The sequence below is a fragment of the Amblyraja radiata genome, chromosome 22, assembly GCF_010909765.2.
Source record: "Amblyraja radiata isolate CabotCenter1 chromosome 22, sAmbRad1.1.pri, whole genome shotgun sequence".
In the NCBI taxonomy this organism is placed as follows: domain Eukaryota; kingdom Metazoa; phylum Chordata; class Chondrichthyes; order Rajiformes; family Rajidae; genus Amblyraja; species Amblyraja radiata.
Genome location: NC_045977.1, coordinates 42,277,701 through 42,292,922, shown reverse-complemented (window position 1 = coordinate 42,292,922; position 15,222 = coordinate 42,277,701). Strand labels below are relative to the sequence as shown.

The window sequence follows — 15,222 nt, the reverse complement described above, 5'->3', positions numbered from 1 at the left end:
GGTGGAGAGACGTCCCGTCCAAAATCGGGAACACCTGCCGGATGCCTCTTCGGGTGGCTAGGCATCCAGCCCGCTGCTCAGGTACTAGCGGGCTGGGCTCGGCACGGTGTCGGGGAATAGCGGAACACCGGGTAAACGCTCCTACCGCCTGTTGCCCCCCTCCCCGATGGAAAACGTTCCTCCTCGAACGGGGGACAGTTTTGTTCCAGTGCCTTTTTCTCTGCCTGTAAAACACAAGCAGAAAAGGCTCCCCTGTAAAAGAAACCCGACCTCAGGGTACTCACCTGACGGTCCGTTTCATTCTGTAGCGGGAGCGCCTAACACCCGCTGCAGCCGCTGTTGCACTGCTGGCGTTAATGCCGTGCATGCACGCTGAGCGGGTTCTTCACGTAGTCACTCGTGTGACTCCGAAGTAAAATTGTGCAGGCAGTTTCTCATGCAGGGAGTAAAACATTATGTTCCCGATATTGGGGGAGTCCAGAACCAGGGGCCACAGTTTAAGAATAAGGAGTAAGCCATTTAGAACGGAGACGAGGAAACACTTTTTCACACAGAGAGTGGTGAGTTTGTGGAATTCTCTGGATACTTTCAAGAGAGAGCTAGATCGGGCTCTTAAAAATAGCGGAGTCAGGGGATATGGGGAGAAGGCAGTAACGGGGTACTGATTGGGGATGATCAGCCATGATCACATTGAATGGCGGTGCTGGCTCGAAGGGCCGAATGGCCTACTCCTGCACCTATTGTCTATTTCTTAACCTCTGTCAAATATTGTTAAGCCAGAAGCTTTATTATATAACAGGATTGTTTTCTGAGACACAAGGAACTGCAGATGCTGGAATCTTGAAAGAAAAACAAAGTGCTGGAGGAACTCAACGGGTCAGGCAGCATCTGTGGAGGGAATGGACAGACGACGTTTCGGGTCAGATGTGTCTTCAGACAGAATAGTTTTCTCTTTGATCACCGAGCAGACTTTCCTCCATCTTATCACAAAGAATAATGTAATACTCACAGCAAGCTTTGAAGCAATGTCCGACAGGATGCCTGAGAATGGAATCCTCCTTATTTGTCTCTGTACCTTTTTACAGGTTTGTATAAGACAATAATAAGGCGGTCACAGTGGTGCAGCGATAGAGTTGCTGCCTTACAGCGAATGCAGCGCCGGAGACCCGGGTTCCATCCCAACTACGGGTGCTGTCTGTACGGAGTTTGCACGTTCTCCCCATGACCTGCGTGGGCTTTCTCCGAGATCTTCAGTTTTCTCCCACACTCCAAAAATGTCCAGGTTTGTAGGTTAATTGGCTTGGTAAATGCAAAATTGTCTCTAGAGGGTGAAGGATAGTGTTAGTGTGCGGGGATCGCTGGTTGGCGCGGATCGCTGGTTGGCGCGGACCCGGTGGGCCAAAAGGGCCTGTTTCCGCGCTGTATCACTAAACTATACTAAATGTCCCCATTCTGTTGTCCCAGTTTTCCCACCAGCCTGACTGTCGCCGACTACATTTTATCTCTCTTTGCTTTGTTGTCACCTTCTCCCAGCTATCAACGATCTATTCTACATATTCCTTGATCTCCATTCCCTTTGTCCTGGTTTCCCACCTTACACTTCCTTATCCCTGTATTTCCCTCTCACCTGACATCAGTCTGCAGAAGGGTCTCGACCCGAAACGTCGCCCATTCCTTCTCTCCAGAGATGCTGCCTGTCCCGCTGAGTTACTCCAGCATTTTGTGTCTATCTTCGGTTTAAACCAGCATCTGCAGTTCCTTCCCACACCTTCTGTTGTCTTGCTGCTCCTGTTTGTGATGCACTGAGCTGTAAGCTTCACTTGGGGCCTTATTAATAGCCTGTTGTTAGGAAGCAACATGGAGCATGAGACTTAGAAGCTGTAGGAAGGAACTGCAGATGCTGGTTTACACCAAAGATAAACACAAAATGGTGATGTAACCCAACGGGTCTGGCAGCATCTCTGGAGAAAAGGAATAGGTAATGTTTTGGGTTTTGACCCTTCTTCAGACTATCTGTACTATTCCATGTTCAACATTCTAAGCCTCCAACTATGTGAGAGTTTGGATGATGTAGGTTCGTCACAAAGTGACCATGAAACATCGCGGTTGTGTTGGAACTGGCAATGTTCTGGTGAGCAGGGTGGGACCAACTGCACGTTTAATAAGGTAGACAAAAGTGCTGGAGAAACTCAGCAGGTGCAGCAGCATCGAAGGAACGAAGGAAATAGGCAACGTTTCGGCCCAAAATGTTGCCTATTTCCTTTATCAGTCTGAAGAAGGGTTTCAGGCCGAAACGTTGCCTATTTCCTTCGCTCCATAGATGCTGCTGCACCCGCTGAGTTTCTCCAGCACTTTTGTCTACCTTTGATTTTCCAGCATCTGCAGTTCCTTCTTAAACTCTTATGCACGTTTAATAATATTATGTGCAGACATCAAAGAACTCAAGTACAGCCACACTCAGTCAGAAGGCATTAAACATGTTACACTGTAAGGCCGTCCCAATCAATACATCTGACATTTATGTGTTTGGTAGCGAGAGGCCTTCGTTTTATCACCAAGAAAAACAATGTTAAAAATGCATTTGTGTTTTTAAATTACACTATAAAATAAATTCCGATAAGATTTTAATGTCAAGTTGATAAAGCTTTATGATAAATAATGCAATTTCCCATCAAATATTCAGACCCTGAAACAAAAATCATTTAGCTGCCACTGGAGGAAGAGGAAGAGATTCATCACGATTCCACAGCTGTAAAAATTATGAGCAGCAATTAGTAACTTTGCAAATGAGGACATTAACTGACCAAGACATCCAACATCTTCATTAGGACAGATAATTAGGCACAACTTCAACTGAGGAGTAAAGAAAACATCAACGCGCTTTGACTAGGAACAGCGAGGTTCTTTGTTAACAAGTTTTCAAAGTTGGAGAGTTATGAAACGTGGAGACAGGAGGAACTGCAGGTGCTGGGATATGGAGCAAAGGCACAAAGTGCTGGAGGAACTCAGGGGAGGGGGGGTAAGGCAGCATCTGCGGAGGGAATAGACAGGTGACGTTTCGGATTGGGACCCTTCTTCAGACTGATCATGAAGAATTATGAAGTATAAAGGAGATAGAGGTTATATTTCTGGGGAAAGCTGAGTAAAGATGTTAAAACTATTTAAATGTAAATGGGGAATATTGGCCACCAGTGGGGTGTGGCGGGTTGTTGGGGGAGAGCAGCTCAAGAAGGAGCCTCCACAGATGCTGCCTGACCCGCTGACATCCTCCAGCACTTTGTGCTTTGCTCCATGTTCTAGCGTCTGCAGTTCCTTGTGTCTCCACAGGAGTCGATGCCTCATAAAGGCAGCCGGCATCATCAGAGACCCACCCACACCACCCTGGCCACACTCTCATCTCACTGCTACCAGGAGCCTGTAAACTGTAATGTCCAGGTTCAGGAACAGCTTCTTCCCAACAATGTGGCACGGTGGTGCAGCAGTAGAGTTGCTGCCTCACTGCGCCAGAGACCCAGGTTCGATCCCGACTACGGGTGTTGTCTGTACAAAGTTTTATGTTCTCCCCGTGACCTGCGTGGGTTTTCACCGAGATCTTCGGTTTCCTCCCACACTCCAAAGACGTGCAGGTGTGTAGGTAAATTGGCCCGAGTGTGTGTAGGATAATGTTAATATGCAGGGACTGCTGGTCAGTGTGGACTAGATGGGCCGAAGGGCCTGATTCCGTGCTGTATCTCTAAATAATATAATAATAATAATAAACTTTATTTATAAAGCGCTTTAAACAACCGCAGTTGCCACAAAGTGCTGTACATGAGAACTCATGGACAAAAAGTTATTACAAACCATTAAAAACCGTAAAACGAAGGACTAAAAACAGTAAAAATTAAAAGACATTAAAAGCACTAAGAACAGGAGCAATGTCTCAGCCAGTGTCGAAAGCCAGAGAATAAAAATGAGTTTTTAGGGAGGATTTGAAGATGGACAGTGAGGGGGCCTGTCTGATGTGCAACAGGCAAGGTGTTCCAGAGTGCCGGAGCAGCAACAGAAAAGGCTCTATCCCCTCTGAGCTTCCGCTTAGACCTTGGTACCTCAAGGAGCAGCTGATCAGCTGACCTGAGGCACCGGGCAGGAGCATATAGGTGGAGCAGCTCAGAGAGGTAAGGCGGGGCGAGCCCATTCAACGATTTGAAAACAACTAAAATAATTTTAAAATGAACTCGAAAGTGCACTGGGAGCCAGTGAAGGGAGGCCAAAATTGGCGTAATGTGCTCCCTCTTTCGAGTTCCGGTCAAAAGGCGAGCGGCAGCATTTTGAACCAGCTGGAGACGAGCCAATGAAGCTCGTGCGACTCCAGAGTAGAGTGCGTTACAGTAATCCAGCCTAGATGTAATAAAGGCATGGATTACTGTTTCAAAATGCTAAACTAAACTAAACCATCAGGTTCTTGAACACAACCAAGTCTAACTAGACTACAAACTACAAACTGCCTGGTTGGCACCAGGGACATTGGGCTCCAGAGTCATAGAGTGATACAGCACGGAAACAGGCCCTTCACCCAACCTGCTCACATCAGAGGTGGTGAACCTCAACACATCAGAGGTGGTGAACCTCAACACATCAGAGGTGGTGAACCTCAACACATCAGAGGTGGTGAACCTCAACACATCAGAGGTGGTGAACCTCAACACATCAGAGGTGGTGAACCTCAACATATCAGAGGTGGTGAACCTCAACACATCAGAGGTGGTGAACCTCAACACATCAGAGGTGGTGAACCTCAACACATCAGAGGTGGTGAACCTCAACACATCAGAGGTGGTGAACCTCAACACATCAGTGGTGGTGAACCTCAACACATCAGAGGTGGTGAACCTCAACACATCAGTGGTGGTGAACCTCAACACATCAGAGGTGGTGAACCTCAACACATCAGAGGTGGGGAGAGCCCTCAAAAGGACTAAAAAGAACACAGCTCCAGGGCCAAACAACATCTGTGGGTGGACCCTATGGCACTGTGCTGAGCAGCTGGGAGGTGTGTTCCAGCATCTGTTCCAGGGCTCTTTGACCAGCAGCACAGTCCCCGCGATGTGGAAAAATTCAACAGTGATTCCCATCCCAAAGAAGGGCACCACCAAGGTCCTGAATGACCTTAGACCGGTGGCTCTCACCTCCCTGGTCATGAAGGCCATGGAGAGGATCATCAAGGAGCACATCACCAAGGCAACTGGCTCGATGATGGATCCATTGCAGTTTGCTTACCAGGCTGGTAGGGGTGTCGATGACGCAAAAATATTCATCTTAAACACCATCCATAAGCATCTGGAAATCCCCAAGACCACAGCCAGACTTCTGTTTGCAGACTTCTCATCAGAATTCAACACCATGCAGCCACATATTTTGGCTGAGAAGCTCATCACCCGCTTCCATCTCAACCACCAACTCACTCTGTGGATTATAGACTTCCTCACCAACAGATCACAGAGGGTGTTGGTGAACCACACCTTGTCCGACACCCTCTTCACCTTCACTGGCTCTCCACAAGGCTGTGTCCTCTCCCCACTTCTCTTCATTCTCTACACTGATGACTGCAGATCCACTCAGCCAAACTGCCCCTTTGTAAAATTTGTTGATGACACAGTCCTCCTGTCTGTGCTTCCCAGCCATACACAACATCACAGCTCAGCCCTGCAGGACTTTATAGTATGGTGTGAAAAGTCTTGTCTTGAGCTAAATATAAGCAAAACCAAGGACATGATTGTGACCTTTTCCCCCCAACAGAGACAGATGGCTGAGGCAGCCACCACTATCATCCAGCAGGAGCCAGTGGAGATAGTGGAGATATACAAATACCTGGGAACAGCCTTCGACAACCTGCTAAGGTTTTCCTCTAACACAGAGGAAATCCTTAAAAAGTGTCATCAGAGACAGTACCTACTCAGGAAGCTGAAGTCATTTGGGATTAACAGACATTCTCACCACATTCTACTACGCATTCATTGAAAATGTAATAACCTTCTCTTTCACTAGCTGGTTCCACTCCATCACCCTGCAAAACAGAAACCGCCTGTTGAATGTGGTCAAGGTCTGCTCAAAAATCATTGATCAGCCCGTCCGAACTCTCACTGCCCTATGTGACCAACAGTCTGTAAAGTTAACACGCAGGATTCTTCACGACCCCCTCTCACATCATGTTTCCTGAGTTTGAGTGGCTCCCCTCAGGACGCAGACTCCGCTGTCCGGGTTGCCGGACACAGAGGAGGAAGGCAACCTTCATCCCCAGGGCTGTCCAGCTTCTTAATGCTGATCACTGACTCATGAACATATGAAATGAAATAACCTTCTACATGCACTTTTTAATTGAAGCACTAAGGAAGCACTTTAAATACTATGACTATGTGTTGAATGTTGATGTGCGGTGTGTGTTGTGTGATTGTGTAGTGTGTCTGTGAAATGCGTGTGTTGTGTGATTGGGCAGTATGCGTGCTGCTTATGTTTGCTGATTGTGTTCCTCTTTTTTTTTAAAAAGCTACTGTAATGTGCCCTTTTAAATTGCCCCTCTGGGACGAATAAAGTGCTTTGAATTGAATTGAACTGAACTGCTCACACCGACCAACAAGTCCCATCTACACCTGCCTGTCCTTGGCCCATACCCATCTACACCTGCCTGTGCTTGGCCCATACCCATCTACACCTGCCTGTGCTTGGCCCATACCCATCTACACCTGCCTGTGCTTGGCCCATACCCATCTACACCTGCCTGTGCTTGGCCCATACCCATCTACACCTGCCCTATCCATGTACCTGTCGAAATGTTTCTTAAACGTGGCGATTTATATAGTTTTTTGTGATGCATTGCAGTTCTTTTATTTACTAAACTTCCTTTTATATTTGTTTGGGGAAACACAATACTCATTCTGTTATGATATATTGAATCTGCCATTAAATTAACTTGAATGCAGCCCCCTCACCTACAACACTGAGTAATTCTCATGGACCACCTTGTTCAGGTGTTTGAGATCGTGATGGTCGGTGATCAGGAGGTCGGTCGCCTGTCCCACTGAACCTGTGTTGCTGCCCTGCCAAACCTCTCCGCTTTCACCATGATCGCAAACATCTTTTTGATTCAAGAGTCAGGAGCGTTTCATTAGTTTAGTTTAGTTTAGAGATACAGCACGGAAAAAGGCCCTTCGGCCCACCGAGTCCACACCGCCCATCGATCAGCAGTTCACACTAGTTCCACTCTCTCATCCACTCCCTACACAATGCCGGCAATTTTACAGGTGGCTGATTAATCTACAAACCCGCACGTCTTTGGGATGTGCGAGGAAACCGGAGCACCAGGAGGAAACCCACTCGGTCACAGGGAGAACGTGCAGACTCCGTACAGACAGCACCCGAGAGCAGGATCGAACCCAGGCCTCTACCCGCTGCGACTCTGTGGTACCTTCAGATGGTGCAGTGTTAGTGTGATGTAGTTGTACCTCAAAAAAGCTAAAGGTAATGATTCTGTTTCCAGGCCACGTGCTTCGGATGTTTATTTTTCATGCGTAACGCCACTCTTGCGTCGACGAGAAAAAGCCGTGGATAAAACTGTCGACTTTGTTCTTCTTTCGTAGCGGGACTTTCCATTGGAGAGTCAAAGTTGAGCTGATGGAGCTGATAGGAGAACGCACCCAGGTACGTTAACGACGGGTAATACTGGAAATATTCACCAGCCTTTGTGAGGAATTTAACTGGGAAATATTTCAAGTCAGCGATCTATGACTGAAATTGGAACAAGCTCCAAGCAGCTCTACGAATAGCTGCAAACAGCTAACAATGGCCTGTATTATTGTCACTGTTTTCATTCGATGTTCTTTATCTCTCTACATCACCGTCTACATTTCTCGTTTCCCTCTCCCCTAACTCTCAGTCTGAAGAAGGGTCTCGACCCGAAACGTCACCCATTCCTTCTCGCCAGAGATGCTGCCTGTCCCGCTGAGTTACTCCAGCTGTTTGTGTCTATTCTCAATACGAAAACTTGTTAAACTCGGTGAGCGATTGGGGAATCATCAACCTTTGACGTTCATCTTCGAAGGCGTAGATTTGAGATTTGTGCTTGAGAAGCAGTATCTGTGTGACAATCACATCCCCGAGAATCAACCTCCTGACTTCATTACATGATGATGATAGACCTTAAACATGCCCAGTTCATTCACTGTGGTACTGGTGCCCTGCTTACCCTTATATGATGAATGAGTTTAGTTTAATTTAAATGCTGGAGTAACTCAGCGGGTCAGGCAGCATCTGTGGAGAACGTGGATAGGTGACGTTTCACAGAGTGCTGGAGTAACTCAGCGGGTCAGGCAGCATCTGTGGAGAACATGGATAGGTGACGTTTCACAGAGTGCTGGAGTAACTCAGCGGGTCAGGCAGCATCTGTGGAGAACATGGATATGTGACGTTTCACAGAGTGCTGGAGTAACTCAGCGGGTCAGGCAGCATCTCTGGGGAACATGCATAGGTGACGTTTTGGGTCGAGACCCTTCTTCAGTCTGAAGTTACTGGTTGAGTTAATCCATTTAACAGCATTTTGTGTCTATCTTAGACAATAGTCAATAGACAATAGGTGCAGGAGTAGGCCATTCGGCCCTTCGAGCCAGCACCGCCATTCAATGTGATCATGGCTGATCATCCCCAATCAGTACCCCATTCCTGCCTTCTCCCCATATCCCCTGACTCCGCTATCTTTAAGAGCCCTATCTAGCTCTCTCTTGAAATTATCCAGAGAACCTGCCTCCACCGCCCTCTGAGGCAGAGAATTCCAGAGACTCACCACTCTCTGTGAGAAAAAGTGTTTCCTCGTCTCCGTTCTAAATGGTTTACTCCTTATTCTTAAGCTGTGGCCCCTGGTTCTGGACTCCCCCAACATCGGGACCAAGTTTCCTGTCTCTAGCATGTCCAAATCCTTAACAATCTTATATGTTTCAATGAGTTTCCCCCTCATCCTTCTAAACTCCAGAGTGTACAAGCCCAGCCGCTCCATTCTCTCAGCATATGACAGTCCCGCCATCCTGGGACTTTGTGTTTTGCCTGTAACAGGAGCTGACAAGGACTTAAAGCTCAAGAACCGCTTCCACTTGTGGCCACTTAGACAAACAGGAAGGTTCACAAAGGAGCATATTTTCATGGTGATACGATACACTTAACACAAATGTACTCAAAACCCTCTGGCAATCAAAGAGTGTTGCAAAATGAATGGCAAATGACGAGACACAGTTATATTGCTTGGGAAAGATAGAATAAAATATCACTGTTTTGAACTCGGAAGACAAAAAGCACAGCTACTTGAAGGGTGGCATAAATTATCTGAATTCCTAAAGGGCTGTTTCATTAGCCCGCGCGGTGTGAAGGGTCCATAAGTTCTTTTTAAAGTGGATCGAGCTTCAAATCTCATTCACCATAAATAAAGAGCAAGGTAGGTGTTGAGAATCCGTTAATAGTCTATTAACCAACCGCTGTTCTTTGTTGATGAAAGCTGCTATGGACTTAATTGAAAATTTGCAGGGTCATTTTTAAAATTGTCAAAAAAAAAAAAATGGTAAAATCAGCGTGGGGCTGGAATGCAGCAAATTGCAGTGAAATATACTCACATCCACACACTCCGAGCCGAGGAAACTTGTTGGAAAGTTCTAAAATGTATCCTTGATCCAAACTTTTGTTTAAGAAGGGACTGCAGGTGCTGGAAATAATGCTGGAGAAACTCAGCAGGTGAGGCAGCATCTATGGAGCGAAGGAATAGATGACATTTCGGGTCGAGACCCGGAAGGGTCTCGACCCGAAACGTCACCTATTCCTTCGCTCCATAGATGCTGCCTCACCCGCTGAGTTTCCAGAAGGGTCTCGACCCGAAACGTCACCTATTCCTTCACTTCATAGATGCTGCCTCACCCGCTTAGAGTTACTCCAGCATTTTTGTCTACCTTGATCCAAACTTTGTTCCTTTACTGATATGCCATTTATGGGGGCATGATTATGTTCACAATAGTTGCAAACCGCAGACTGATATTTTTGACAGAAAAGTGTAAAAGATTATCACGGTTCATCAAATTATTTAGCATTTGAAAATCATATTGGCAGAGTTGAGGCAGGTACTAGAACAGCATTTAAAAGACATTTGGACAGGTACATGGATAGGGCAGATAGCAGAGTCAGGGGATATGGGGAGAAGGCAGGAACGGGGTACTGATTGGGGATGATCAGCCATGATCACATTGGCTCGAAGGGCCGAATGGCCTACTACTGCATCAAAAGACTATTGTCATAAGTTCATGTGATAGGAGCAGAATTAGGCCATTCGGCCCATCTTCCATTCAATCGTGGCTGATCTATCTCTAATAAAAAGAACTATCTTTAGGAAGGAGATGAGGATGAATTTATTTTCTCAGAGGGTGGTGAATCTGTGGAATTAATTGCCTCAGAAGGCTGTGGAGGCCAAGTCAGTGGATATTTTTGAGGTAGAGATTCTTGATCAGTACGGGTGCCACGGGTTATGGGGAGAAGGCAGAAGAATTGGGTTAGGAAGGAGAGATAGATCAGCCATGATTGAATGGCAGAGTAGCCTTGATGGGCCGAATGGCCTAATTCTGCTCCTATCACTTATGAACATGAACTTATTACAAAAGAGACATTGTAGCGCACGCAGATATCGAACCCGGCGTTCGGAAGCCGCGGTCACGTGACTCGGGAGGGGCTGTTGTTTTCGGGCGGTTTTCCCCCTGCGCGCGTTATTTCAGCGCTGACCACCGATGTGGCCAGGCGTGTCTGTTAAACCTGTATGCTGCAACTTGAACTTTCGATTAAAGTATTGTTGAAAACTCCAGGAGTCGTTTATCAGACCACTAAAACATCATATTGTCGAATGCTGAGTCAAGATTTGTAGCGTGTCCCAAATTAAAGCCGGAATGTAAGAGTAGACAAATGGTTAAGTCACACCATGACAGATGCACCAGCTCATGTGATTAGACTTCTCCAAAAGGCACGGGTTAATTAAGGGCAGCCAATACAGATTTGTAAAAAGCAAGTTGTGTTTGATAAATTTAATAGAATCCTTGAAGGTAGAAATGATAAGGAAAATGCAATGGATATTAGGTATGTGGATTTTGAAAAGGTATTTGATAAGGCACAGCTTAAGAAGCTTGTTTATATTAAGGTGCATGGTATTAAAAAGAATATGGCTGGGAGGATAAGAAATTGTCTGTACAGGAAAAAATATAAAAAGCAATGATTAATGGATTTTTTTTTAAACTGGAGGGAGAGAGAATATGAAAGCCCTGGTGATGCATGGTGGGCCTCGTGGTGTACGTATTACGGGGATTTAACCGGAATTTGGTTCGAGGTGGACGGAGGAGGGAAGTATGAAACACGGCAGAGGCTGGAGGTAAATAACACAACATAGAGAAAGGTTGAAGGTAGACAAAAATGCTGGAGAAACTCAGCGGGTGAGGCAGCGTCTATGGAGCGAAGGAATAGGCGACGTTTCGGGTCGAGACCTTTCTTTGAGACAGATGGAAATACAAAAGGCAATATTTCCATTGAAGAAATTGTTAATTCAATTGAAACATTAGAACCTTTCGGTTTGTGGGCTAATTGGTCTCTGCAACATGCTCCTAGTGTGCAGGCGTGTGGATTTGGTACATTTTTGTCATCTGTGCTGAGTAGGGTTACCAACTTTCTCACTCCTAAATAAGGGACAAAAAGGTCAAAATACGGGACAAGTTCCCGACGGCAATTCGTTGACTGACTCGGCCGTGGCTGGGTGAATGATGAGTTGGCCCGGGTGCTGGACTGCACACAAAGTCCAGCCGGTGGGCCAGCTGAGGAGTTTTGGCCTGAGCGCGATGTCGCGCGCAAAGTCCGGCGCCCCGTCCAACTCATGAACAGATGAGTGGCCGTGAGAAGGAGGGGTGGTGGTGGTGCCGGCGGTAAGCGAAGCCGGGCTGCCGACCGACCAACGGGGCCACGGGCGAGGTGCTGCTGCTGCTGCTGCTGCTGCTGCTCTCCATGGGCTGCACTACGTCGGGACAGGTGAGGCGGGGCCGGACACGGCGCTCCGACCAGACAGTCCCCTCGACCCGAGTAGTAGCGGTCAAACACGGGACAAGGGCGGTCCCGTATGGGGCAAACCAATCTAGTCCAATCAACGGGATGTCCCGGCTAATACGGGACAGTTGGCGACCCTAATACTGAGGTACAGTGAAAAACTTTTCACAGCGTGCCATCCAATTAAATCAGATCCGACCGGACACGTGTACACCAGGTAGTGCAAAGTGTGCAGAATAGTTCTATAGCATTGTAATGTGAAGGGTACAGAGCAAATGCTCAGTGCCCACAATTAGATAGGTTGGAAACTAAACTGAACTAATCTAAACTAATCTAATTTAACCTAAACTAAACTGAACTGATCTAAACTAAACTAACTCATGAATATAGTGATGTTACGGGAGTTTGTTTGTACGTGGGGTGTCCATGAGTTGGATGTTCATGACTCGTCTACAGATGGTCTGTAAAAGCAGATGAAATCCCACTCATGTCGTTTGCATCGTGTTCTCTTCCATCTGTGCAAGGCACTGACATCGCTGCCCCTTTCTGTGGATCTAATTTCCCTGACTCCGTGTGGTGCCAGGAGCGAGGTGGGCAGTCGTGGAGCCATCTGCTCCCGGAGATAATCGCGTGGGCTGCTGGACAAACATTGCTCTGGTCTCTGAGCGACACAGCTGGGCCCATCAGCAACAGATTGCAGTCAGGCTGAACCCTCACCCTAGACAGGCACAAAATGCTGGAGTAACTCAGCGGGACAGGCAGCATCTCTGAAGAGAAGGAATAGGTGACTTTCTTCAGACTGAGAGTCAGGGGAAAGGGAAAGGAGAGATATAGATGGTGATGTAGAGAAATATAGAACAAGTGAATTAAAGATACGCAAAAAAGTAACGATGATAAAGGAATCAGGCCATTGTTAGCCCTTTGCTAGGTGAGAACGAGAAGCTGGTGTGACTTGGGTGGGGGAGGGATGGAGAGAGAGGGAATGCCGGGGGTACCTGAAGTTAGAGAAATCAATATTCATACCGCTGGGTTGGAAGCTCTGGAACCCAGATTACAAGTCTCCAGAGATGCTGCCTGTCTCGCTGAGTTACTCCAGCATTTTGTGTCTGTGATTTAAACCAGCATCTATAGAAGTCCACAGTACATTTGCTGCCTCACTGCGCCAGAGACCTGGGTTCCATCGTGACTACGGGTGCTGTCTGTACGGAGTTTGTATGTCGAGTTTTCTCCGGGTGCTCCAGTTTCCTCTCACACTCCAAAGACGTACAAGGTTGTAGGTTAATTGGCTTCGGTAAGTTGTAAAATTGTCCCTAGTGTGTGTGGGATAGTGTTAACGTGCGGGGATCGCTGGTTGACATGGGCTCAGTGGGCCGAAGGGCCTGTTTCCCCGCTGTATCTCTAAAGTAAAGATCACAGCTGCTGGGGTTAGTGGTGGACAGTGTAGAGGAGCCTGGTGGTTGGGTTGGGCCGAGGCTGCTCTTGACCCTGGAGGTCGCGGTTCACAGGCTCCTGTTTATTCCACAGTGGCAGCTCCTGTTTGAGTTTTGCTGGAGGCCGGGCTTCAGAATGTCGCAGAGCCGAGATAACAGTGTCTCAAATTGACTGAAAAGTGTCATAATTCACCAGTGAAAATCCGATTATGATAAACCTCCCCAAAAACGATTGCTGGGAGGAGGGGGAGGGGAGGATGAGGGGGAGGAGGAGGAGGAGGGGGAGGGGGAGGGGGAGGAGGAGGAGGGGGAGGAGGAGGGGGGGGAGGGGGAGGAGGAGGGGGAGGAGGGGGAGGAGGAGGGGAGGAGGGGGAGGAGGAGGGGGAGGAGGGGGAGGAGGAGGGGAGGAGGGGGAGGAGGAGGGGGAGGGGGAGGAGGAGGGGGAGGGGGAGGGGGAGGAGGAGGAGGGGGAGGAGGAGGCTTTCAGTTCTTTGTCGCGGTGGCTTTTCATGGACCATGTGTGAATCCGTGTGTGATGTATTATGCAAGTAATACTCTGCAGGGAGATTTACTCCATGTGTTGGAGATGATGATATTTCCGTATCCATTATCACACTTGGTGGGAACAGGGGAAGGGGTGCGTTGCTGACACTGTGGAGACGAGGAATAGGTGACGTTTTGGGTCGAGACTCGAGATCCTTCATCACACTCTGCAGCATCTGCAGTTCCTTCTTACACATATTTATTTTCTCACCTGTTCGGCTCCCCTGCAGAAGAGGACTTGTTCTATTGCAGGGGTCGGCAACCTACGGCCCCCGGGCCGAATGCGGCCCCAGAACCCGAAATCATCCGGCCCGTAGGCGCATTTTATTTCCCAGTAATTATCCGGCCCGCCCGACTTCCGTGATCACCGGTACCTCGGTGGGTCCGAGCGGCCGTGGCACCCAGGCGCGGTGGCGCAAGGAGGCCTGCGCTGGCGGTTGCAATGGCGGAGCTGCCGAGCAGCGTGGAACGTGGCCAAGTGGCGAGCAGTGGCGAGCGCCGAGGTCTGACTGTACTGCACCTTCTGTGTCCGGGCTTCACTGTCAGGATCAGGGTTGTCAATGGGCCGGGGACGAGTGAGTGTGAGTACTTGGGCCACTGCCTTCAGGACAGAGCCAAGGCAACGGTCCATAGGTAAGCCATGTTGGTGAGCGCCCGTAACTAGGGACCAGTGCTCCGGGTGGCGTCCCCCGGGATCTGTGTGTACACGTGAATGATGTGGCCCACCATCTGCACACACACATGCGTCCCGGCCCCTATGCAGAACAAGGTTGCCCACCCCTGCTCTAATGCATCCAAGCTTTCAGATCACTGATGTCCCTGTATCTTTAAAATGTCGACTATGGACTCCGCTGATGTGCTGTAGAAGCAGCAGCTGAGGAAAGGGGATGATTGTCAGGCAGTTTGAATTTTGTGCCTCAATTCACTAAAGCCCGTCAGAAGGTGAGAGGCAGGGGCAGCAACATGCCACAGGGGGCATCAGTGAGCTGAAAGCTTCTATACACTAGAGCAGCTGAGCAAGTGAGAAAATAAAGAACTGCAGATGCAATGTGACCAGCCATGATCATATTGAACGGCGGTGCTGGCTCGAAGGGCCGAATGGCCTACTCCTGCACCTATTGTCTATTGCTGCAGAGTCTGATGAAGGGTCTCGACCCAAAATGTCGCC

At 48.2% G+C, this 15,222-nt stretch overlaps 1 long non-coding RNA gene across 1 annotated transcript; it reads right to left on the bottom strand.

The window, feature by feature from the left end:
- Positions 1-2,382: 2,382 nt before the first annotated feature.
- Positions 2,383-14,646, bottom strand: LOC116985491. Its single transcript, XR_004415289.1, has 3 exons — positions 14,595-14,646; positions 5,497-5,501; positions 2,383-2,397 (listed from the first exon to the last, which is right to left on the bottom strand). It is a non-coding gene; the product is annotated as an uncharacterized LOC116985491 (long non-coding RNA).
- Positions 14,647-15,222: the final 576 nt, after the last annotated feature.